At 41.2% G+C, this 25139-nt stretch overlaps 1 long non-coding RNA gene across 1 annotated transcript; it reads right to left on the reverse strand.

Annotated features, from left to right (window-relative positions):
• Positions 1-261: 261 nt before the first annotated feature.
• LOC124970402 (uncharacterized) lies at positions 262-22598 on the reverse strand. Its single transcript, XR_007106114.1, has 4 exons — positions 22326-22598; positions 15320-15809; positions 14224-14313; positions 262-471 (listed from the first exon to the last, which is right to left on the reverse strand). It is a non-coding gene; the product is annotated as an uncharacterized LOC124970402 (long non-coding RNA).
• Positions 22599-25139: the final 2541 nt, after the last annotated feature.

The following is a 25139-nucleotide window of genomic DNA, read 5'->3' on the forward strand; positions in this document are numbered from 1 at the left end:
ACCCTGGGTTCAATCCCCATTACCAAAACAAAACAAAACAACAACAAAAAACCAACAACAAAAATATAGGCTACAAAATCAACACACAAATATCAATTGTGGCTAGAGTTGTGGCTCAGTGGTGGAGCGCTTGCCTAGCATGTGTGAGGCACTGGGTTGGATTCTCAGCACCACGTATAAATAAATGAATAGAAGATCTATCAACATCTGAACTATTTTTTAAAAATGAATTTTATTTCTCTTTGTACTTTCAGTGAACAACCCAGAAAGGAAATTTAAAGACCATTCTAAATACAGTAGCTGAAAGAGAATAAAATACTTTGGAATAGATTTAAGGACTGATTTGTACATTAGAAATTATGGAGTAAGGTGGCAAGCACCTGTAGTCCCAGCTACTCAGGAGGTGGAGGCAGGAAGATCGCTTGAGTTCAAGAGTTGGAGATCAGCTTGGGCAATACAGCAAGACTGCATCTAAAAAAAAAAAAAAGTAAAACTGAGACCTAAACAAAAAGATATTTTATATTCATTGATTAGAATACTTAATACTATGAAGGTGATAGTACAAAGGTGGTCCACAGATTCAAAACCTTCTAAAAATCCAAATGGTGGTGTTTCTAGAAAGAAAAGGCCATCCTAAAATTCACATGGAATCTTAAAAGACTCCAAATAGCCAAAACTATCTTAGAAAAAAACAAAGTTATAGAGCTCACACTTCCTGGTTTCAAAACTTCCTACAAAGCAGCAGTCATCAGGGCTGGGGCTGGGGCTCAGTGGCAGAGTGCTTGCCTAGAATGTGTGAGGCACTGAGTTAGATCCACGGCACCACAGAAGAATAAAGTAAAGGTATTGTGTTCATATATGACTACAAATTTTTTTTAAAGTAGTCATCAAAACTGTGATACTAGATAAAGACAACACATAGACCCATGGAATAAAGATGAGAACCCCAAAATAAACCTCCACTCATACCATCAACTGATATTTGACAAGGGTGCCATAACCATTCAATGGACAAATGTGGACAAATGACATCTTTTCAACAAATGATGCTGGGCAAACAAAATATTTACATGTAAAAAAATTGTTTTTTCTTGTATAGTGGCAGAGATGTATATTTCTGCATAAAAAGTGTGATGATGTACTTATTCATGCTAAACTTTTTATAAAAGTCTAGTTGTAAACTTAACCCTTTTAAACAAAATAAATCAAGTGTATTTATTGAATGGCGATTGCCTAGGGGCTGGGGAGATAGCTCAGTCAGTAGAGTGCTTGCCTTGTAAGCACAAAGCCCTGGGTTCGATCCCCAGCACCCAAAAAAAAAAAAAAAAGAATGATGATTGCCTGCTTTATTTCAGAGGAGGACCAGTGCTTTGATTTTTATTATACTATGTTATAACTGAACCCAAATAAATACAAGTTCAAATTTATGTAGACTGTATTAAGATTATAATAAAATGTGTCTGAAGTAAAAAAAAATTCAGTTGGACTCAAACTCTATACAATGATTAACCCAATTGATCAAAGACTTAAGAGTTAAAATTAGAAATTCTTTGAAGAAATCATAGCGAAAAATCTGACATTGGATTTGGTGGTTATTTCTTGGATAGAACACCAAAAAGCACAAGTAATAAAAGGCAAGATAGGTAAGTGAAACTTCATCAAAATTAAAAACTTTTATGTATCAAAGGACACTATCAAAGCACCAGGTATGGTGGTACACACCTGCAATCCCAGTGACTCAGGAGTCTGAGGCAGGAGAATCACGAGTTCAAAGTCCACCTCAGCAAAAGCAAAACCCTGTGTCTAAATAAAATACAAAATAGGGCCGTGAATGTAGCTCGTGGTCGAGTGTCCCTGAGTTCAAACCCTGGTATCACCCTTCCCCCAAAAAAAAGACACCATCAAGAAGGGCTTTTTTTGCAATAGGTTTGCCACCAGAGGGTGTCGTGAAAAACCACTGCTAAGTCAAATCCAAAATGGGAAAGAGAAAGACATGAACATCGTTGTCAGCAGACACGTAGATTCTGTCAAGTCCACCACTGCTGCCATCTGATCTACAAATGTAGTGGAATCAACAACAACAAAAAAAAAAAACAAAAAATTGAAAAATTTGAAAAGGAACTGCTAAGATGGAAAGGGCTCCTTCAAGTATGTCTGGGTCTTAGATACACTGAAAGCTGAGACCCGCAAGACCATCAGTGATGTCCCAGGACACAGAGACTTTAACAAAAACATGATTACAGGCACATCTCAGGCTGACTGCGCTCTCCTGATTGTTGCTGCTGGTATTGGTGAATTTGAAGCTGGTATCTCCAAGAATGGGCAGATCCATGAGCACGCCCTTCTGGTTTACACACTGGGTGTGAAACAACTAATTTTGGTGTTAACAAAATGAATTTTACTGAGCCACTCTACAGTAGGAAGAGATAAGAGGAAATCATTAAGGAAGTCAGCACCTACATTAAGAAAATTGGCTACAACCATGACACAGTAGCATTTGTGCCAATTTCTGGCTGGAATGGTGACAACATGTTGGAGCCAAGTGTTAATATACCTTGGTTCAAGGGATGGAAAGTCAACTGTAAACACACTGCTGGAAGCTTTAGATTTTCTCCTGCCACCAACTCATCCAGCTGACAAGCTTTTGCATCTGTCCCTCCAGGATGTCTACAAAATTGGTGGTATTGGTACTGTCCCTGTGGGTCAAGTGGAGACTGCTGTTCTCAAGCCTGGCATGGTGGTCATCTTTGCTCCAGTTAATGTCACAAGTGAAGTAAAGTTGGTTGAAATGTACCATGAAGCTTTGAGTGAAGCTCTTCCTGGAGACAATGTGGGCTTCAATGTCAAGAATGTGTCTGTCCAAAGGTGCCATAAACATACATTGGAGAAAAGACAGCCTCTTCAACAAATGTTGCTGATGTGACAGGCTGACATATTTTGACTCCATGGAAATGTTATAGGCCAGGCTAGTGGGCAATGACAAAAAGACTATTTTACCCTGAGGCTCCATGTTATGTAGGAAATGCTTCTCCCATGGGAGCACCTTGCTTCTGTACCCATCAACGGTTGCTTAGCATAGCATGTTTGGCAACACAAAATGGCAATTCTTATATAATGAAAAATTGTTCTCTTTTTGATTCTTATTTTTCCTAAACAATGTACCATGTCAACAGTGATTATGTTAGTAACCATACTTTAACTTGTACCCAACTAAGGTCATTTTGACCCACTTCCCCCTCTGCTAATGATTTTGAATCTCATGATGTTAGTTTGTAGTTTTGAATTATAGCAACAGACATTTATGATTGATGTATTGACTTATGGTATAAAAACCCCTCAACTCTATGTTTGGGGCTTCTCCCAATAGTCATTTTTGGGGCATTGTGTGAGACAGTCAGCTGGCTGGCTAATAAAGACTCTCAAATTTGGACTTCTCAGTGGTGATGGGTCTGTTCTTAAGTTGTACCCCACAACAGCTGGGAAAACTTGAAATCCATTTATAGCAGAATGAAATTAAACCCTTATCTCTCACCCTGCACAAAATTCAAAGTAGATCAAGGACCTAGGCATTAGACCAGAGACCCCATACCTACTGAAAGAAAAAGTAGACCCAAATATCCATCATATCAGTTTAGGAACCAAATTCCTCAACAAGACTCCTAAAACACAAAACAGAAAGTGAAGAATCAATAACTGGGATGATATAAAATTAAAAAGCTCTTTTACAGCAAAGGAAACAAGAACATGAAGAGAGAGCTTACAGAATGGGAGAAAATCTTGCCACCTTCACCTCAGATAGCCTTAATCTTCAAGATATATAAAGAACTAAAAAAACTAAACTCCAAAAAAATCACAAATAACCCAACCAATAAATGGGCTTAAAGAACTGAACAGACACTTCACAGAAGAAATATGATCAGTCAACAAATATATGAAAAAATGTTCAACATCTCTAACAGAGAAATGCAAATTAAAACTACACTGAGATTTCATCTTACTCCAGTCAGAATGGAAATTATCAAGAATATAAGTAACAATGAATGTGGGGATAAAAGTACACTCATACATGCTGGTGGAAATACAGATTGGTGCAACCACCCTGGAAAGCAGTATGGATATTCCTCAGAAAACTTGGAATGGAACCACCATTAGATCCAGTTATTCCACTCCTCTGCATATACCCAAAGGACTTAAAATCAGCATATTACAGTGACATGACCACATCAATGTTTATAGCAGCTCAATTCACAATAACTAAGTTATAGAACCAACCTATGTGCCCTTCAGCAGATGAATGGATAAAGAAAATGTGGTATATATACACAGTAGAGTATTAGTCATGAAGAAGAATGAAATTATGGCATTTGCTGGTAAATGGATGGAACTGGAGACTATCATGCTAAGCAAAATAAGCCAATTCCCCAAAACCAAAGATTGAATGTTCTCTCTGATATGCGATGCTAACACACAATAAGGGAGGGGGATAGAAGTTCATTGGATTAGGCAAATGGAAATGAAGAGAAGGGAGAGGGATGGGAATAGGAAAGACAGTAGAATGAATCTGACATAATTTTACTATATTCATAACATGAATGCACTATCATTGTAACTCTGTACCATGTACAACCACAAGAATGGGAAGTTATACTCCATGTATGTATGATATGTCAAAATACACTGTTTTGGCATGTATAACTAAAAAGAACAAAAAAAAATTTTAAAGAATGTGTCTATCAAAGATGTTTGTCATAGCAATATCACTGGTGACTGCAAAAAATGACCCACCAGGGGAAGCAGCTGGTTTCACTGCTCAGGTGATTATCCTGAACTATCTAGGCCAAATCAGGACTGGCTATGCCCCTGTATTGGATTGTCACACAGCTCGCATTGCTTGCAAATTTGCTGAGCAGAAAGAAAAAGATTGCTATTCTAGTAAGAAGCAGGAAGGTGTCCTAAATTCTTGAAATTTGGTGATGCTGACATTGTTGTTAGGGTTCCAGAAAGCCCATGTGTGTTGAGAGCTTGTCTATCCTACTCTGGGTCACTATGCTCTTCATGATATGAGGCAAACATTTGCTGTGGGTGTCATCAAAGCAGTGGACAAGAAGGCTGCTGGAGGTGGCAAGTTCACCAAGTCTGCCCCAAAAGTTAAGTGAATATTACCCCAAACACCTGCTGCCCAGTTTTTTTTTTTTTTTTTTTTTTTTTTTTTTTTTTTTTTTATTGTACCAGGGATTGAGCCCAGTGGGACTTACCCACTAAGCTACATCCAGGTCTCACTGAGTTGCTTAGGGCCTCACTAAGTTGCTGAGGCTGACTTTGAACTGAGATCCTCCTGGTTCAGCCTCCCGAGTACTAGGATTACAGGTCTGCACCACCACGCCCAGCTGCCACCAGTCTTAATCAGTGGCAGAAGAACAGTCCCTCAATTGTTTGTCTCAATTGACCATTTAAGTTTAATAGTAAAAGACTGGTCAATGATAACAATGCATGTAAAACCTTCAGAAGGAAAGGAGAATGTTTTGTGGATTATTTGGTTTTTTTGTATGGCAGTCATTTTGGTAATGTATTAGGGGTTTTTTATAATTATTTTATTTATTTTTATGTTGTGCTAAAGATTGAACCCAGTACCTCATATATGCTAGGCAAGCACTTTGCCACTGAGCTACAGCCCCAGTCCTTAAGTTAATAATTTTTTAGATCAGTACTTTTTTTTAAAGGAATGAGGATGCAAGCATTTTTTATTGATGATGTTTTGTTTTTGTGGTGCTGAATTGAACTCAGGACCTGGCACATGCTAGGTAGGCACTTCACCACTGAGCTGTTTCCCCAATTCCGAAATCAGTACTTTTTAATGGAAACAACTTGATCCATGAAAACAAAAGTTTAATGAGGGGCAAAAGACAGAGAGTGTGAAAAAACAACTCACTAAATGGGAGAAAATATTTTTAAATCTTGTTTGATAAAGAATTAATACCTAGAATATATAAGGATTTTCTACAGTTCAAAGACCACAAAACGAAATCCCAATTTAAAAATGGGAAAGGATTTGAAGACAACGGCCAAGAAGCACAAGAAAAAGATGCACAGCATCATTAGGGGAAAGTATATAAAAACCACAATCAAATTCCACATCACACACATTAGGTTGGTTATTATTAAAACAAAAATGAAAAATTAAATGTTAGCAAGGATTGAGATAAATTACAATCCTTGGGGGCTGGGGATATAATAGCTCAGTGGTGGAGCAAGTGCCTGGAATGTCTGTAAAGCCCTGGATTTGATGGGGGGGGGGGGCGGGAATGTGACCCTATATATTGCCTGGGGCTATGTAAAATGCTGCAGTCATTACCAAAAGCAGTTTAATGGTTCATAAAAACTCTAAATATCCATATGGCCTAACAATTCCACTCGGAAGAATAGAAATCAAGGACTTAGATACTTGTGTGCCAAGGTTCAAGCACCATTATCCACATAGCAAAAGATAGAACCAAGCATACCAACAGATGAAGAGAGGAATGTGGTATATACTTATATACAATTATTTTTCAGCAATTAAAAAAAATGAAGTTCCTTCTGATAATGCTATAACATGGATCAATCTGGCCAAGTGAAATAAGCCAGACACAAAAGCACAAATATTTTATCATTCCACTTATATGACGTACCTAGAATAAGCAAATTCAAAAAGACAAAGGAGATTAAAGGTCACCAAGGGGTAACCTATACCTGGCAGGAGGGAAACATGGGGAGTTCTTACTTAGAGTGTCTGCAGAGTTTAACACTGGTCAGTGCCTAGGAATGCTTGTTCCAGGGGGTAAGAAGGACTTCAAAGAATGTGCTAGAAGGGAGGTTAAGGAGGAGGCAAACTGGCCACTTTCCTTATCTCCAGTCTTCAGGGTGGGGACCAAAGCAGAAGAACCTTGGCTTTGAAGTAAAGGCATGTCCTCATAAAACATCTGAAGAAACTCATATACACAGTTGGCACACAACCCATCCTGTGTATCTATTCCTCCAGCTTGTAAGTGCATCGTGCCCTCCATATGGTCCCAGTCTGCTGTCACCATGGAGTGCGTGAGTCATAAAATGCCCAAATCCTCTCCAAGTTCTTTCCTTGGGATGAGCAACTTGGTATCACTGTGCTGGGGCTTTCACAGCCCTAGAGTTGAACAGTGTCTTAGCTAATTTGTACTGCTATAAAAAAATACCGGAGGACTAGGTAACTCATAAAGAATAGAAATTTGTTTTTCATAGTTCTAGAGGTTAGGAAGCCCAAAATTAAGACCTGCCAGCATGTGTTGATGCCTGGAAGAGTGAGTACTCCAAAGGGTAGGAACACTTCATATTCACATGGCAGAAGGGCAAAGAGAGAAATTCCTTCCACCAAGATCTTTTATAAAGGCACCTAATCCCATTCACAAGGTAGGAGTCCTTGCAACCTCATCGCCTCTTAAAGCCCCCACCTTTCAATACTGTCACATTGGTCATTCAGTTTCAACATCTGAATTTTGGAAAGGACACCTTCAAACACAACACAGAGCTTCTGTCTGGTGTGATTAAAAAAAAAAAAAAAAAAAGCGGTGGCACACATCTGTAATCCCAGGTACTTGTGAGGTTGGGGCAGGAGGATTACAAGTTCAAGGTCAGCCTGGGCAACTTATGAAGACCGTGTCTCAAAGTAAAATGGACTGGGAGTACTGTGAAAGAGTAGAGACCCACTTATAAAAAGAAAAAGGTAGAGACCCTCTGATATAAGACAAATATATCTAGGTAAGATTGACCAAACCAAAATGGGCACGAATAAAATCTTTGAGTTTATGCTGACTGTGGTAAATACAAGGACAGAAATACCCAAGATAAAATAATGTGGCCATGAGTTAAGGACATTGTGACCATTTCTGTGAAGCAACCCATCCCTCTGGAGGCCCCAGAAGCTGCTGGTTTCAGATATGGATAGTCTAGCTCCCCCGCCTAGCCCGCCCTGCTAACCCGCCGGGTGCAGCCTGAAATAGATAAACTGAAGCTTGCTGTTTGTATTCCATGAGAAAAAGAAAAAAAGAAAGACCCCTATTGTGAGCCTGCCAAGATTTTTTTGTGGTTTTCACTTTAAAAACCAGCTTGCTGAAGTCACTCTCCACTACTGCTCCCTTTACTTGGAGTGGTGGTCCTGACGTCAGTCTGTATTTTCTTTTTCCCCAAAATAAACTTTTTTCCTACTTTAGTCTCTGGTGATCTCACTACACAGGGATAACCAGACCCCATAACAAGTACAGCTCAGTGGTTGCACCACAAAGTAAATGTAATTAGTACTGTTGACTTTAAAAATAGTTAAAATAGAAAGTTTTACATTAATAGCCTGGTGCAGTGGCCCATGCCTGTAATCCAGTGGATCAGGAGGCTGAGGCAGGAGGATCTTGAGTTAAAAGTCAACCTCAGCAAAAATGAGGTGCTAAGCAACTCAGTGAGCCCCTGTCTCTAAATAAAATACAAAATAGGGCTGAGGATGTGGCTCAGTGATAGAGAACACCCCCAAAAAGTTTTACATTAATAGTGTATTGTAAAAACCATTGAACTATATACTTAAAGTACATAGTATGTATATATGGGTAAATTACATTGTACATAGATAATATATAGCTCAATAAAGCTGTTTTTAAAAGTTTGTAATTGTAATATTCAATATATCACCCTTTTCCTTTATGACTCATCCTTTGTCAAATAACTCTGTCTAGCACCAGATCCTGATGATTTTCCCATTTTTTTCTCAAAGTTTTAGTTCTTACATTTTACTTTTAATTCTATAATTCATTTTGAAATAATTTTTCTAACTTTTTTCCTATGCATGTTGAATTATACTATACCATCTGTTGAAAAAGGCCTATATTTGGGTCAGCTTTTTCACCGCTGCAACTAATAGATCTGACCAGAACAAGGAGGAAAAGTTTATTTGAGGCTCACAGTTTCAGAGGTCTTAGTCCATAGAAGGCCACCTTCATTCCTCAGGGCTTAAGGTGAGACGGAACAACATGGCAGGAGAGGGTCATGGAGCAAGCAGCTCACATCATGGTGATCGGGAAGCAGAGAGAGACTCCACGTGCCAGATACAAATATATACCCCAAAGCCACGCCCCCAATGCCCACCTCCTCCATCCACACCCCACTGCTTCAGTTACCACTCAGCTGATACTTATGGGGATTGATTCACTGATTAGGACTCTCCCAACCGAATCATTTCTCCTCTGAACCTGCTTCCACTGTCTTACATGTGAGCTCTTGGGGGACATCTAAACCATAACACCCCAATTAATTGTTTTTCCATCTTAAACAACAACAACAGCAAAAAACAAAAAAACTGTTGGGAATATTTGTGTGAGTCTACTTCCAGGTTCTGTATTCCATTCCACAGTCTTGGTTAACTTTAGATAAAACATCTGGAAAATGATTCCTTCCTCTTTATTCTTTTTCCAAAAAATATGTTTTTAGTTGTGGATGGACCTTTATTTATTTACATGTGTTACTGAGAACTGAACCCAGTGCCTCACACATGCTAGGCAAGCGCTCTACCACTGCGTTACAACCTAGCTCCCTTTATTCTTCATTCTTCAATTTTTGTTCAAGCTCATCTACTTTCCTTGCCTTTTCATAAAAATTTTAGAATAATCTTATCTCTATTACAAAAAAAGTATTGCTGGGATTTTGATAGGAACTCCATTAAATCTATGTACCAGATAAGGGATAATGATTGAGTCTGCTGTTCCTTTTTAATTTCCATTTATAGCTTTCTCCTTTGATTTCTTTTCATTGATGTTGTAAAGTTTGGGACATAGAAGTCCTGTATATGTTTTATTGGTTACTAATTATTAGGTTATTTCTTTTTTTTCATACTTTAAGAGATTGCAGATGGTTTTTTCCCATGCTGAGTATTGAACCCAAGGGCACTCTGCCACTGAGCTACATTTCTAGCACTTCTAAAAAAATTTTTTTTGATACAGGTCTTGTTACATTGTTGAAGCTAGCCTTAAACTTGCAATCCTCCTGCCTCAGCCTCCAAGTCACAAAGTTTACAGTTGTGCACCATCACACCTGGCAATGATATTGTATTTTTTCATTTCAATGTCCACATGTTCATTGCTAGTATAAATAAATATAAGTGCTTTTGAAAATGTTCATCTTATATCTCCAGATCTTGGTGAATTCATTAGTTCTAGGAGTTTTTTTTTTTTTGTTGTTGTTGTTGTTGTTTTGTTTTGTTTTGTTTTGTTTTTGTCTTTTGTGGTACCAGGATTGAACCCAGGGCTTTATACATGCTAGGGAAGCTTTATCATATCTCCACCCTGTAGTATTTTTCTTGGTAAATCCCTTCATTTTTTTTTTTCTATAGACAATTATGTCGTCTACAAATGGTTAGAGTTTTCTTTTCCAATCTGTATGCCTCTTTATTTCTATTCTTGCCCTATTATACTATCTAAAACTTATAGCACTTTGTTAAATGAGAGTAGTAATGTGGACATCCTTTAAATTTTGTTTTCCATTTTTTGCTAAAATTTACAGCTGAAAATTTACAACTGAAAAACATAAAACTGATTTTTGCATATTGACTTGTATTCCAGAGTCAAATTAATGTATCAGTTTTAGTAATTTTATAGATTTTGCTTCTTCCTTTCTAATTCTTATGTATTTCCTTTTTCTTGTCTTATTGCACTGGCTAAAAATTTCAGTACAATGTTAAACAGAAGTAGTGAGAGTGGACATCTTTGATTTGTTCACAATCTTGGAAAGAAAGCATTCAATGTTTCACAATTGTGAACTTGTCTATAGGTATATCTTTTATCAGATAAAGATGTTCCATTCTATTGAGTTTAAATTTCAATTATTGTGTTTAATTTCTAAAAAGTTTCATTTGGGTCAGGCATGGTGATTACCAGAAACTTGGGAAGCTGAGACAGGAGGGTTGCAAGTTGAGGCCAACCTTCATAACTTAGGAAGACCTTGTCTCAATTTTATATTAAAAGGTTTATGGGGGCTGGGGGGTGTAGCTCAGTGATAAAGTGCTTACCTAGCATCTGTGAGGCACTGGGTTCATTTCCCAGCACCTCATATAAGTAAAGTTCCATCAACAACTAAAATATGTGTGTGTGTGTGTGTGTGTGTGTGTGTGTGTGTGTATTAAAAAAGAAAAAAGGTTTATGGATATAGTTCAGTGATAGAGCACCCCTGGGTTCAATTCCCAGTTCTGAAAAAAAAAAAAAGTTTTATCTGTTTCTTTTCAGATCTGATAGGTCATTTAATGTTGTTTCTTCTTCCTTACAAATATTTTTCAAGCCCATGTTTTATTTCTTTCAACATATAATCAGATATTTTATCATTTAAATATAATTCCAATATACTAAGTGTTTGCATGTCAGATTCTGCTTTCTCTTTTTTCTCTATGTGGATATTTTGATTTTATATTCTCCTTGAAAACATTTTGCAAGATTTGTATTTGCTTCTTCTAGTTATCTAAAGGCAGTCAGTCTGCAAGCCCTCTGTTTTTGTTTCATGGTTCATTTTTTTGTTTTTGTTTGAGACAATGTTTCACTAAGTTGCCCAGTCTGACCTTGATCTTGCCAACCCTTGCCTCAGACTCCAGAGGAGCTGGACAAGTGCACACCACAGTGTCCTGTTTCTGCAGACACTTTAAACTTATAGCTTAAGGTGTTTTTTTTTTTTTTTTTTTTTTTTTTTTTTTTGCAGTGCTGGGGATCGAACCCAGGGCCTTGTGCTTGCAAGGTGATCACTCTACCAACTGAGCTATCTCCCCCAGCCCGCTTAAGGGTATTTTTAACTGCAAAATTGATATAATCTGGAGCTACATATCCACCCCAGGGCTAGTGTGTCATCACAACATCTCAACATCTCAGAAAAATTTCTTCCCTCTCTCTTCTTTCCTCCTCACCAGGAAACTTTTTTTCCAATCCCCTGAGGTGGCAAGGAACCTGTGTCAAATTACTCTTGTTCTACTGCTTTGGGCTCCCAGCCTTGGTAGGGGACATCTCTTAATCACTCAGCAGACCCAGGGCTAGTTCTTTGTTCTATAATGCCTGCTTACATTCACCTATCCACTTGCACCAGTTCATGTTCACCTGGTTTGGCAAATGCCTTTGGGGTAACACAGCATAAGTGCTTAGATTCTCTCTGGGTTCACACTTCCACTTAGATTTAGCCTGGTGATTCCTTACTACTCCTGTGTGTGTGTGTTTGCAGTACTGGGCTTGAACCCAGGGCCTTGAGAATGCAAAACAAGTGCCCGACCACTGAACTACATTCCATGCCTCTACATATATCTTTTTTAAGTCTCTTACATGATTTTATCTTCTTCCTTGTCTTAGCTGGAGGGTCTGTAAACACAGGCTTATCCATCCTACCTACAGGCAAGGCAAATATTAGTGCTTAATATGAATCCTCTGGTCATCCAACCCAAGTTAACCCTTGCCTGGCTTTATCCTTACTCTACTGTGCAACCATGTCATTGAACCTCATTCCAGACCTTAACTTTTCCGTGGCTTCCACGATTTTGCCATGTTTTACCTGAATGTGCCTGACTTTTCTTACATTGCCACCATCTTCAGAATCCTGAGCCTTCTTCTCATCACTGTCACTTCCAGAAGGCTGCTCTTCCCTTCCCTCCCCCTCTTCCAGAACCACTTTTTTCTTTCCTTTGGGCAGCATCTTTGAAACTTGCAGTTGAACTCTCAACTGCTCCCGCTGTTGTACAAAACCCCTTCATCCTGCAATCTTACTGTTTTCAGTGAGCAAATGGGTCTGAGTGGCCACCAATATGCACCAGAAAGCATTCAAACATTTCCATTATCTCTTGGCTGCTCTCAACTTCTCTTTGTATATTAAGCCTGTTTTAAAAATTCCTTTGGTCTCACAGGGTACTTGCAATCCCAGCTACTGGGGAGGCTGAGGCAGGAGAATTGCAAGTTCAAGATGAGCCTGAGCAATTTAGCAAGACTCTTGTCTCAAAAAAATACAAAGGGCTGGAAATGTAGCTCAGTGGTGAAGAACTCTGAGTTCAATCTCCATTACCCACCCGCTACACACACATCATCCATATGGGGTGAGAGAACACCTTCCTGACCCTCAATTAAATTAGCAAACCCTGTTACATGCTCTGGTTAAATTTATGCTTCTCTGACTAAAAGATTCTAAAATATTTATTTTCCTGAGTCTCCACACCTGCTCCTCCAGTTCTAGCCTTTTCTATTTCAATTGATGTCAAATGCCCCTTTAATTACTCAGGCCAAATCCTTAAAGGGACTTTCTTTTCTTGAGATGGGATCTTTTTTTTTTTTAATTTTATTTTTTTAGTTGTAGATGAACACAATACCTTCATTTTATTTATTTGTTTTTATGTGGTGCCGAGGATCAAACTCGGTGCTCTACCACTGAGTTACAACTGAAGCCCCTTAACATGGGATCTTGATATATGGCTCAGTCTGGCTCAGAACTCCAGGGCTCAATCAATCCTCCTACCTCAGCCTCCCAAGTAGCTGGGACTACAGTCACAGACCACCAGACCCGCTTAGAGATTCCCTTTTGCGGGGGATACTGGGGATTGAACTCAGGGGCACTCAACCACTGAGCCACATCTCAAGCCCTATTTTGTATTTTATGTACAGACAGGGTCTCACTGGGTTGCTTAGCACCTCACTTTTGCTGAGGTTGGCTTTGAACTCATGATCTTCCTGTCTCAGCCTCCTGAGCTACTGGGATTATAGGTGTGTGCCACCACGACCAACAGAAATTCTTAATTCCTTTCTTTATCTCATCTTTTGGGAAATCCTGGGGGCTCTACCTTCAAAATGCATTCAGTCTAACCACTTTCAGCCAGTTGTAGCATGTAATTGTGCTACTCAGGAGGTTGAGACAGAAAGATCACAAGTTTAAGGCCCTGGTAATTTAGCAAGACCCTGTCTCAAAATAAAATAAAAATGGCTGGGGGTGTAGCATAGTGGCAGAGCACTCAAGCATAGTAAGAGGACTTCAGTTCAATTCACAGTACAAAAAATAAATAAATATATATATATATATATATATATATATACACACACACACACATATACATATATAGAGATAGATGTAGATATATAGATAAATCTCTCTATATATTTAGATATATCGATATATCCAGATATCTAGATATATCTGATATATATATGAACACCTTTCACTACTAACCTGGTCCAAGTTATCTTCATCTCCTGCACCCTGAAATATGCACTGTTGCACTAACGTTTTAGCAGGCTTCCCTGCTTCTGTCAATGTCCTCTTCCATCGGTTTTCAACACAGCAACCGGAGCAATTATTTTAAAACATAAGTCAGATGGTGTCATTCTTCTGCTCAAAATCCTGCAATGCTCCCCATTCCTGAGTAACAGTTACGCATACAGGACCTTGCAAAAATCTGTACCCTCACCTTCTCCTCTCTCCAAGCCACTCTTTTTTTTGCTGGTGACAACTATTCTCTCAGCTCGAAATGCTCTTCTCCCAGCCTTCTCCAATTCTTTGTTCAGATCTCACTTTCCCACTGGTGTTTAACCTGGCCTCCTATTTAACGATGTGATCTGCCCTACTTCTTTCTCACCCAAACCTTGTAACCACCTTCTAACACACCATATAATGTTTGACATTTCTTTGTTAGAATGTAACCTTCAAGAATGCAGGAATCTGGAGCTGGGGTTGTGGCTCCGTGGTAGAATGCTTGACTGGTATGTGTGAGGCCCTGGGATCCATCCTCAAATAAAATAAAGGTCCACTGACAACTTAAAAAAAAAAAAAAAAAAAAAAGAAAAAGAAAAAAAGAATGCAGGAATCTGTTTCCTTCACTGAGCCCCAGACCTTCCAACAGTGCCTCGCACGTGGCAGGTGCTCAATAGATGTTAAATGCAGGACTGGGATTGTGGCTCAGTGGTAGAGCACTTGCCTTGCCCGTGTGGGGCACCGGGTTCTATCCTCAGCACCATGTAAAAATAAAGGTATTGTGTCCATCTACAACTAAAAATATATTTTTTAATTAAGGTATTTTGTCCATCTACCACTATCATTATATATGATACATTTTTTAAAATGTTAAATGTAAAAATCAAACGCCTATCTCTTGCAATACTACTAAAAAAAAGACTACTACTAACAACAGCAGGTAGTAGGACCCAGGTCATGGGCATTCTTGGGCTTCTTGCACACCTCTGACAGCAGGTATTTTGGAGACACCGAATTTTCGGTCCGCGTAATCCTTTTCCTCTGCTCAGTTACAAGCTTATGCTACTCAACTAACCAGTTAAATTCCTTGTTCTTTTTGTCCCTTAAAGGACCTTGACTTCGCGAACGGCTGTTTCCACACGGGCGGATGGCAGGCAATTCGTAGGTGTGCGGTTAGCTTCGGCGGTTGCCTGGGTCACCGGACAGTTTCCGCCGCGAAAAGCTGAGGGGGAGGGGTGGGACCACGCCCCACCCCTAGCACGGTGTGGCCTGGGATTGGCTTGCCGTAAGACCACGCCCTCAACCCGGGCGCGCTCAGCGCCCTAAGCCGTTGCCTGCGGGGGCGGGGTTCCCAAGCGCTGGGCCCGGCCGAGGAGGTTGGAGACTGGTCCTAGACGGCGCGGACACCCGAGCCCTGCCGGGTGTAATCGTCGCGGCCCGGCCCTGGGAAAGATGCCTCTGCTCCTGGGACCCCTCCGGGTTGTTCATTCAGGCGCATTGCCAGCTCGGAGGATCGAGGTCCAGGAAATTCCGAGAAACCTCGGACTCTAGTCCTGTTGAAAGGCCTGTTGAAAGAGGAATGGGACTCACCAGGTGATCTTCAAGGATCCTGTCCGTCTACAGTCCTTTTTTTTTTTTTTTTTTTTCCCTTTTCTCTTTCTCTTTTGGTACTGGGTAATGAAACCAGAGGCCTTTTACCACCGAGCTACACCCCCAGTCCTTTTACTTTTTTATTTTGGGACAGGGTCTTACTAAGTCACCGAGGTTGGTTGACAAGTCCCATTCTTACAGAATTCCTTAGACTTCTTGGGGCTTGGGCTTCCTCATATGTAAATGAATAAGCATGGGGAAACCTAAAACTGACTCCAGCCCTGGCACTCACTTGCTGGATGCCTTGATTAAATTACGTCCTATTTCTGGGCTTGTTTCCTTTTCATATTGTGTAGGCATTGGACTAGATGTCCTCTAAGGCCCTTTCTAGCAAAGTTTTGATAATGTGTTTGTAAATGCTTGACATTGTTATACAAATCGTTAGTAATTCACATCTTCTCAGCCACCTGCACTTTCTGTAAACTTAACTTCTAGAGAAGAAAAGTCAAGTCTAGGTTGGCAGTTAGAAATAAAATAGGGACTATCAACAGATCCCTGAAAGACGGTGACTGCAACTCAGGAGATGCTGCTGGAGAGGGCAGTGGTGTGGCCACTATGTTTTAATCCCCTCATTTTGCAGAAGAGTAAATTGAATGGCAGCTGAGTCACAATATAAAGAACCCAGGTTGGGGCTGGGGTCGGGGCTCAGTGGTAGCACTTGCCTAGCACGTGTGAGGCACTGGGTTTGATTCTCAGCACCACATATAAATGAGTAAATAAAATAAAGGTCCATCAACAACTAATTACAAAAAAAAATTTTTTTTAAAGAACCCAGGTTGTCCAACTTCATGATTAGTTCCTGTACCAGAGTTAGCAAACAGAAGGCAATGTATAAAAACAGGGAAAGAAAGTTGCCCACAGAAATGGAAACAATTTAATTTGCAGCACTTCCCACTTTCATTTACTTAGGATTTCTTTTTTTTTTTTTTTTTTTTTTCTTCTTCCTATTTGATATTGGGGATACAGGGCGCTTAACCACCGAGCCACATCCCCAGCCCCTTTTTTATTTTATTTAGGGACCAGGTGTCATTGGGTTGCTTAGGGCCTAACTAAATTGCTGAGGCTGGCTTTGAACTCGGGATCCTCCTGCCTCAGCCTCTAGAGTTGCTGGGATTACAGGCATGCACCATCACGCCTGGCTTACTTATGATTTCTATCCTGCCTACATTTAGGGTGACTTTCAAAGCAAAAATAGAGCAATAAAAAATAAAACAGAACTCTTTTTGTTTTTCCTGTTATTCTTGTCCCTTCCAAAGAGGCTCCAAGCACACCTTCACATAATCTTAATTGATCACTCATCCACCTTCCAAAAAAAGCAAAGGGGGGGAAAGCCAATTAAAGCAAAAAACAGAATGTGTCATTTATACAAAATGTCAAGATTAGGCAAATTTACAGAGATAGTACATTAGCTGTTGCCTAGGGCTTGGTGGTGGAGGTGGAGATGGGACTGAGGAGAAATAAGTGACAGCTAATAGACACAAAATTTTTTGGATGAAAATAAACTTTCATCCCAAAATGCCCAGTGCCAAGATGAAAATGTTCTAAAATTGATTATGGTGATAGCTGTACAACTGTAAATATACTAAAAATCAGTGTGTTGTACACTTTAGGTAGATGAAGCGTATGAAATGTGATTACATCTCAGTAAAGCTGTTACATCAAAAGCAACATCCCAGAAAACAAAAATAAAAAGAACCATGTGTTTTTGTTTCTTCTCTTTCACTCTTGGGAGATCTGGGTTGCTATTCTGGACCTTCTGGCCCTACAGACGGTTTCCCAAATCTCTGAGTCTGTCCATCTCCAACATACAGTCAGAGGAGTGAAAAACTTCCTAGGGAAAAATTGGAAAGAACAAAGGGAAAGGTGAAAAAAACTTCCATTTTTGTGATTTTTCTTGCTTCAGGACCACTTCAGGGATGGCTTATCATGTGGAAGTAGCTTTCTTTGTGGTTTCTTTTCTGGAGGAGTTCCTGGAGTGAGCATCATTTTAAGAGTTTATTCTTGCCAGGCTCAGTGGCACATGCCTTGTAATCCCAGCAGCTTAGGAGAATGAGGCAGGAGGATCATGAGTTCAAAGCCAACCTGGGCAACTTAGGGAGGCCCTAAGTAACTTAGTGAGACCCTGTCTCAAAATAAAAAATTAAAAAGTGCTGGGGATGTGGCTCGGTAGAGTGACCCTGGGTTCAATCCCTGGTATAAGGAAAAAAAAAAGAGAGAGAAAATTTGTTTATTCCTGTAGCCAGGTATTAAACATCTACTTCCTTTATGTCTTTACTAAAAGTTCACCTTCTCAGAGAAGACCCACTGGCCAAATTATTCAAATATTGGACATTTGCCCTGATCCCCACATTTCCTATCTTCCTTTCTCACTTTATTTTCTCATTACTTTTTTGTTTTGTTTTTATGTGTCTGCCTTAGTAGAATTTAAGCTGTGAAGGGCAGGATTTTTTTTTTTAACCTTTTACATGTTTTGTTAAATAACTATACCTACAGTGCATAAGAGAGCCCAGAGTAAATCCTTAATAAGTGTTTATTGAATGAATAAATGAATGAATGAACTAATGACCAGGTACTTTTGTGATAAAAGTTTTACAAGGATATTTTGTAAAACCTACCTGTTTGTGGTTAGGAGGCATTGATTTTTCCTTCCACAGACCCATCTAAAAGAACACTGAAGTACAAGAAGGGAAAGCCTAGGATAACATTTAGGCAGTCATCACTAGGGTGGTAGCCCTAAAACTCATGGGTTTCTTTGTCCGGACCATTTCATTAAGAGACACAGAGGGGAAGTGTTAGGCACTTTGTGACCACCAGGACTGGTATCTGATCCAAGCTCTCCCCCTCAGTGTCAGCTTATTGCTTGAAAAATTACATAACATTTGAAGCCTTCACTTCCCTCTTCTGTGAAATAGGATAATACTTTCATATTTATAAGTATTCTATAAGACATAATATGAAAGCATCTGTCAGTCCCTGGTATACAATAGGTATTCAATAAATACATGGTTTCTCTCTCTGCCCTTTCTTTGGGAAGCAGCTTCTTCCTCTCATGATTTCCCTCTGTTAATGTAGGCTTGTGGACTGGGGTTGTGGCTCAGTGGTAGAGTGCTCACCTGGCATGTGTGAGGCACTGGGTTTGATTCTCAGCACCACATGCAATATAAAGATATCTTGTCTACCTACAACTAAAAATATTTTAAAAATATATAGGCTTGTTATTCTAGACTTTGAAGCTACATCATCAGTTTGATAAAATAAAACATAAAAATCTGAAGTGCTCTCTTTGGACTTTGTAATGTTTTCTTACTTTTTTTTTGCGGTGCTGGGGAGCGAACCCAGGGCCCTGTGCTTGCAAGGCAAGCACTTTACCAACTGAGCTATCTCCTGAGCCCGTAATGTTTTCTTACTTCTGATGATATATTTTTTGATCTCTCTGGGGGGGGGGGGGGTTAAAGAAGGATGGTAGAGAAAATTGAGGGAAAGGAGCTGGGGGTTGGCACCACCAAGAACCTGAATAATCTGACAACTATCTCTGAGTCCTGCCCAGCATCCCTCATCATCCCTTAATGTGCCCTACACATGCTAGGCAAACGCTCTACCACTAAGCCACAACCCCAGTCCTCAATATTTTAAAGGAGCATTGGGGTCCTGGAATGGGTCTGTGTGCATTTGAAATCCTGGCTGTCTGTCACTCTTTGGGTTTAGGCAAGCTTCCCGGGCACAGGAACCTCAGCCTTCTCATCTGCAGAACAGACATAATCATAGTATTGTGGCATGGAAGCCAGAAGGAGGTCACGGTTATGAAGCTCTTTGCAAGTGTTTGGCTGAGAGAGTGCCTCAGTACTATCAACCTTTGTTGTCATTCTAGAGTTTGGAATTCAGAATCAGAATCCAGCTGGTGTTTTGCTCACTAGGTCACGTGGATATAGCTAAGCTCTGGAGGTAGCTTTGGCTGAATCCTGAGCAGAACCACTGGGTCGGTCGAGTGGTCTGTGACATGTTTCCTGCTTTCAGGACTAGTAAGGCCTCTGCTCTATTTTCTGGGGTTTCCTCTTTATTCCTCTGTACTATGAAGGCTCAGGTGGGTGGGTGGGCTGTTTCCAACTGTGGCACCAAAAACTTGTCTGGGGCACCTAGCTACAGCCCATTTCCTCCGGCATCACTATGTTCACTATGTGCCAGGCACTGTGCTAGTCACTAGGGCAGTGCAAAGACAGATAAAAGGTCTTATAAACTAGAAGACAAATATGCTATTTAACCAGATACACCTACCAAGTACAACATTATATAACATTTATTATCTTATATTTAACTATAAGACTGTGACTTAAGCACAGATACAGAAATCCAGAGAAGGGAGAGGTGATAATGATCTTGTCATACCCACCCAACCCAGTTCCTGGATTCCAAAAGTGTTGATGAGGTGGGTAGCTGGATGATGGATGGATGGTTTCTTGACTGGGAAGCCTTTACAGAATAAAACTAGCTCAGGACCCTGCTGAATAGAGTTTACTCACTGGAGAAGATGGTGCAGATATGAAAAGCTGTGAGGCATCTAAACTAGATATATTGATTCCTGTAAGGCTGGAATGGCAGATTCAAACAGCTACAGGGTCCAAAAAAGAAAAGAAAATGAGTTAAAGAAACTGGGTACATTCTCAGTTGTCTTTCACACCATCCCTCTTGGTCTAACTTCCACATGTGTACTTTCGGTAGAGACATGAGTTCCAGATGTATTCACTATTATATAAAAAACATCAGTGCAAACACAACAGCTGACTCTTAGGCTCAGAGATGGGAGGTACTTGGGAGTGGTGAGGACTATGGCAAATTGGGAGACATAGACATGTCTAAAGGGGGCAGCCACTTCCCAACTTAAGCCAGTTACTGAATGCAAGAACATGGGCCAGGTGTTCTGGAACTGTTGTTTAAAAAAAGCTGTAAATTTGTTTTCATGTTTTTTGTTGGTGCATTATAGTTGTATATAATGATGGCATTTGTTGTTACATATTCATACATGCATACAATGCAATAATATAATTTGGCCAATATCACTCCCAAGAAGTAGCCCTGCCCTGCTTTATTATTATTATTTTTTTATTTTTGTACTGAGGATTGAACCCAGGGTCACTGAGCCACATCCCCAGTTCTTTTTTATTTTTTATTTTGACAGTTCTAACTTGCTCACAGTCTTGGTAAATTGCTAAGGCTGGCCTTGAACTACTTCTGCTTCAGCCTCCTGATTTGCTGGGATTACAGGGGTCCACCACCATGCCTGGTGGAAATCTGGATTTTGAAGGAGGGTACTGGAGATTGAACTCAGGGGCACTCAACCACTGAGCCACATCCCCAGCCCTTTTTATTTTATTTAGAGACAGGGTCTCACTGAATTGCTTAGCATCTCACCATTGCTGAAACTGGCTTTGAACTCAGGAACCTACGTCCTCAGTCTCCCTCACAGCTGGGATTACACGTGTGGGCCATAGCACCCAGCTGGAAATTTGGATTTTTTAAAGAATGAAATCTCCTGATTTTAAAACAAATATCGACTTAAATTTTAAAAGAAATTCTGAAGGCTGGGCTTGTGGCTCAGTGGTAGAGCAATTGCCCAGTATGTGTGAGGCACTGGGTTTGATTCTCAGCACTGCATATAAATAAATATAATAAAGGTCCATCAACAACTAATTAAAAAAAAAATTCTGCTGGCCAGTTGATGCTCATTTTTCTGTTGAATCTGCCCTCTACTTAGGGAACCAAGAGTCAGGTTAGAAAGGGAAACTGGAGCCAGCTTTCAAATTACCTTGAATGCTAAGTTCAGGAGTTTTGATTTGGACTTAATGAGCAAATCATTTAAAGTTTTTTGTTTGTGTGTGTGTGAGAACCAGGGAGCCACTCAGGGTTGGGGACTCCTCTACATAAGTGGCCTGTGAAAAAAGGGAGAAACAGTCAAGATGGCAGGTTACATTAGTGACAGAAGCTTGTGACAGTGAGGTCCAAAGATGGTGGCAATAGGATTGGAAAGCCAGGTTAGATGCAAAAGTTGAAGACTAAAAGTATGATAAGGTGGAGACCAGGGAAGTGGTTCAGAGTGGTTGGTAAGGAAAGGTAACTGAGGTTTCGATTTGAGAATGAGTCCTCTAGCTGCGAAGGAGAAGGGCCAGCCAGTGTGGTTTCGGGGCGGCTGGGTGTAGAGAAGCCGGATCGGGCCATGACACCTGGTGGAGAGGTGCTGCGCCCGAAGCTGAATACCGCCGCACTGGTCCCACTCGGCTGCTGCCCCGCGGCGTAGCGACCTTGGACAAACCATTTATCAAACAATCCGTAAGGACATCTCGCCATGACCCGACGGCAGGACCACGGCAAGGCGGTTATGAGGGTCACAAGGAGGCGGCCAGGCCGCCCTGGGAGGTGGAGGAACGATGGTTCCTTACCCGAGGGACTCTGGAAGGCTCAGTGTCACTTGAAGGGCCCTGTGCAGCGGGTTGGGTACTCCCAGAAGAAGTCCCTGCCGCTGCGGGCGGCCGCCTGGGCCCGCCTCAGGGCGGCCGAAGTCCCCGGAGAGACCCGCCCCGCTGCCTGCGCCCCCTGCGCCCGGGGTCTGAGCCGCCCGGCCTCCGGTCCCGGCTCCTCGTCCTCCCTTTCTGGAGTTCAGGTGGGCAGGGAGGATCTGGGGGAGCCTCCTCCCGTCGCCCTCCAGGATGGGGGCCCCCTGGCCTCAGCCTGGCGTGCAGCCTGGCCCGAGTGTCCAGCATGGAGCCGAGAGCCAGCGGGTCGCAATCCCGGAGTCCCCGCCACTCGCAGGAAGCGCGCGCTGCTCCCGCCCACATCGGGCCTCTCTAGGAGCCCGGGGCTGGCGTCTCAGTGGGAATAACCCCTTCTGCTCCAGCGGGCTAAGTCATTCTCTGGAGAAATTCGTTCACTTTCTTCCCGAGATGGGCAGAGCAGTCTGTTGTGCCCATTCGGGGACCGTCCTGATGATTCTAGGGCCTGCACGATTTATATTTCATGTGGAAATCCTTGCGGATCCCCTCTAAGTTATTAAACCTCTCTGAGCCTCTGCTCTTTTGTTTTTTCTCACTTTTTTGGGGGGTGGGGTGGAGTGGGGGTGGGTACCCGAGATTGAACTCCGGGGCACTCGACCACTGAGCCACATCCCTAGTCCTATTTTGTATTTCATATAGAGACAGCGTCTCACCGAGTTGCTTAGCGCCTCGCTGTTGCTGAGGCTGGCCTTGAACTCTGGGATCCTCCTGCCTCAGCCTCCCAAGCCACTGGGATTACAGGCCTGCACCACCATCCGGCTGACCTCTGCTTCCTCATATGTAAACTAATCGTATCTATTTCAAAGGGTTGCTGTAATTAACACGTGTAAATTGTGTAAAGCACTTAGAAGAATGCCATATAATTAGTGCTCAATAAATGCTAGATATCATTATTTTCTTTTTTTAAATTCTATTTCGTTTAGTTTTTATGTGATGCTGAGGATCGAACACAGTGCCTCACACGTGCTAGGCAAGTGCTTTACCACTGAGCCACAACCCCATCCCCGAGATATCATGATTCCCATCATTTTTACTGTTTCAAAAGGACAGTTGATGGAGGGTAAGTTTTGTGACCTGAGAATAAGGATCGTGAACCAAGACATGGTGATGCATGCCTATAATCCCAGAAATTCAGGAGACTGAGACAGAAGGATTGAAAGTTTGAGACCAGCCTGGGCAATTTAGCCAGACCGTCTCACAGCAAAAATAAAAGGTCATGGGAGGCGATGTGGCACATGCCTGTAATCCCAGCAGCTTGGTGGGCTGAGGCAGGAAGATCAAAATTTCAAAGCCAGCCTCAACAATTAGCAAGGCCCTAAGCAACTTACAGAGACCTTGTCTCAAAATTAAAAATAAAACGGGCTGAAAATGTAACTCAGTGGCTAAGTGCCCCTAAGTTCAATACCTGGTACTAGTATACATAATCAAAATAATAATAATAATAATAATAATAATAATTAACATTCTGGGGATGCAGCTCAGTGATAGATCACACCTGGGTTCAATCCCTAGTACCTGCTTGTGGGTGAGTGCTTCCTATTTGCTAGATTTCTTACCTATCATATTTCTATTATCTCTAACCACAGGGTCTTCTGTGAAGCAAGCTTTATCAGTCCCGTTTCATGGATGAAGAAACTGGGGTTAATAATGGAGTGCATGTCAGAGTCTGATCTGAACTCATGGCCCCTGATTCTAAGATGCATGGTCTTTCTTCCCCACACTGCATCTGTGATTTGGGAAACTTTTTTCTGATAACCCCAGTCTAAAGCATTCATCCCATCGGGCTGTCACAGACATTGATGTCTAGTTAGTCAGAGCTGAAGAGGCTGTACAAAGTAACCTAATTCCTACAGCAGGATAAAAATCCATAAGGAATGGTGCCACTGCCCCAGAGTGGACCCCAACCTTGCTTGAAGATCTTATGACCCTGAAACCAAGCAAGAGGTGGACAAAGAGAGAAAGGCATTGAGTATGCATTTTAAAGATACAATAAAAGCACATTTTGATGTGCAAGCCTGACATTTCACCCAACCAGTGGAGTCCTTGGAAGAGCAGACATCATTACTGGCCATTTCTTCCTGCTCAGGGTCCCTCTGAACAACTTCCACATGGTTCCATGTTAGAGCCTCTAAAGGGCTCCATTAGTTTGGAGGCCTGGAGAACATGGTCAGGCTCTCCTTTCTTCCTTTCATTCTCTGCAGATCTTGAGCCCTAGGGATTAGTCATAGAAGAGGGCAGGTTTGCGGGGAGGAATTTCTCACCTCCTTTCTTTTGGTCATGAACCTCTGTCTGGTTCAAGTTTTGAGAAGGCAGGACATTGCCTATCCCATCTTCTCAGCACCCTAACCCTGAGACAGTGTGGGACTTTCCCCGAACGACCGCAAGTGAGTGGTTTTGTAAAGCTTCCCTGTTGGTGGAGTGGTTCACTTTGCATCAGGTTATTTCCTGTGGGCAAGGTCAGGGCAGTGAGCATCCCATAGAAAGCATAAGGACCCCTCCAGAGCATGATATGTCCCTAGGCTCCAAGACTATGTACACTTTCGTCTACAAGGAAAATCATGTCCGTACAGGGAATGTGTGTGTGTGTGTGTGTGTGTGTGTGTGTGTGTGTGTATACATATACATCTATTTTTTTGTTTTTCTATATTTTTTATTGGTTCTTTTTAGTTATGCATGACAATAAATTATATATACTTTTTTAAA

This window comes from Sciurus carolinensis, chromosome 18 (assembly GCF_902686445.1).
Source record: "Sciurus carolinensis chromosome 18, mSciCar1.2, whole genome shotgun sequence".
In the NCBI taxonomy this organism is placed as follows: Eukaryota; Metazoa; Chordata; class Mammalia; order Rodentia; family Sciuridae; genus Sciurus; species Sciurus carolinensis.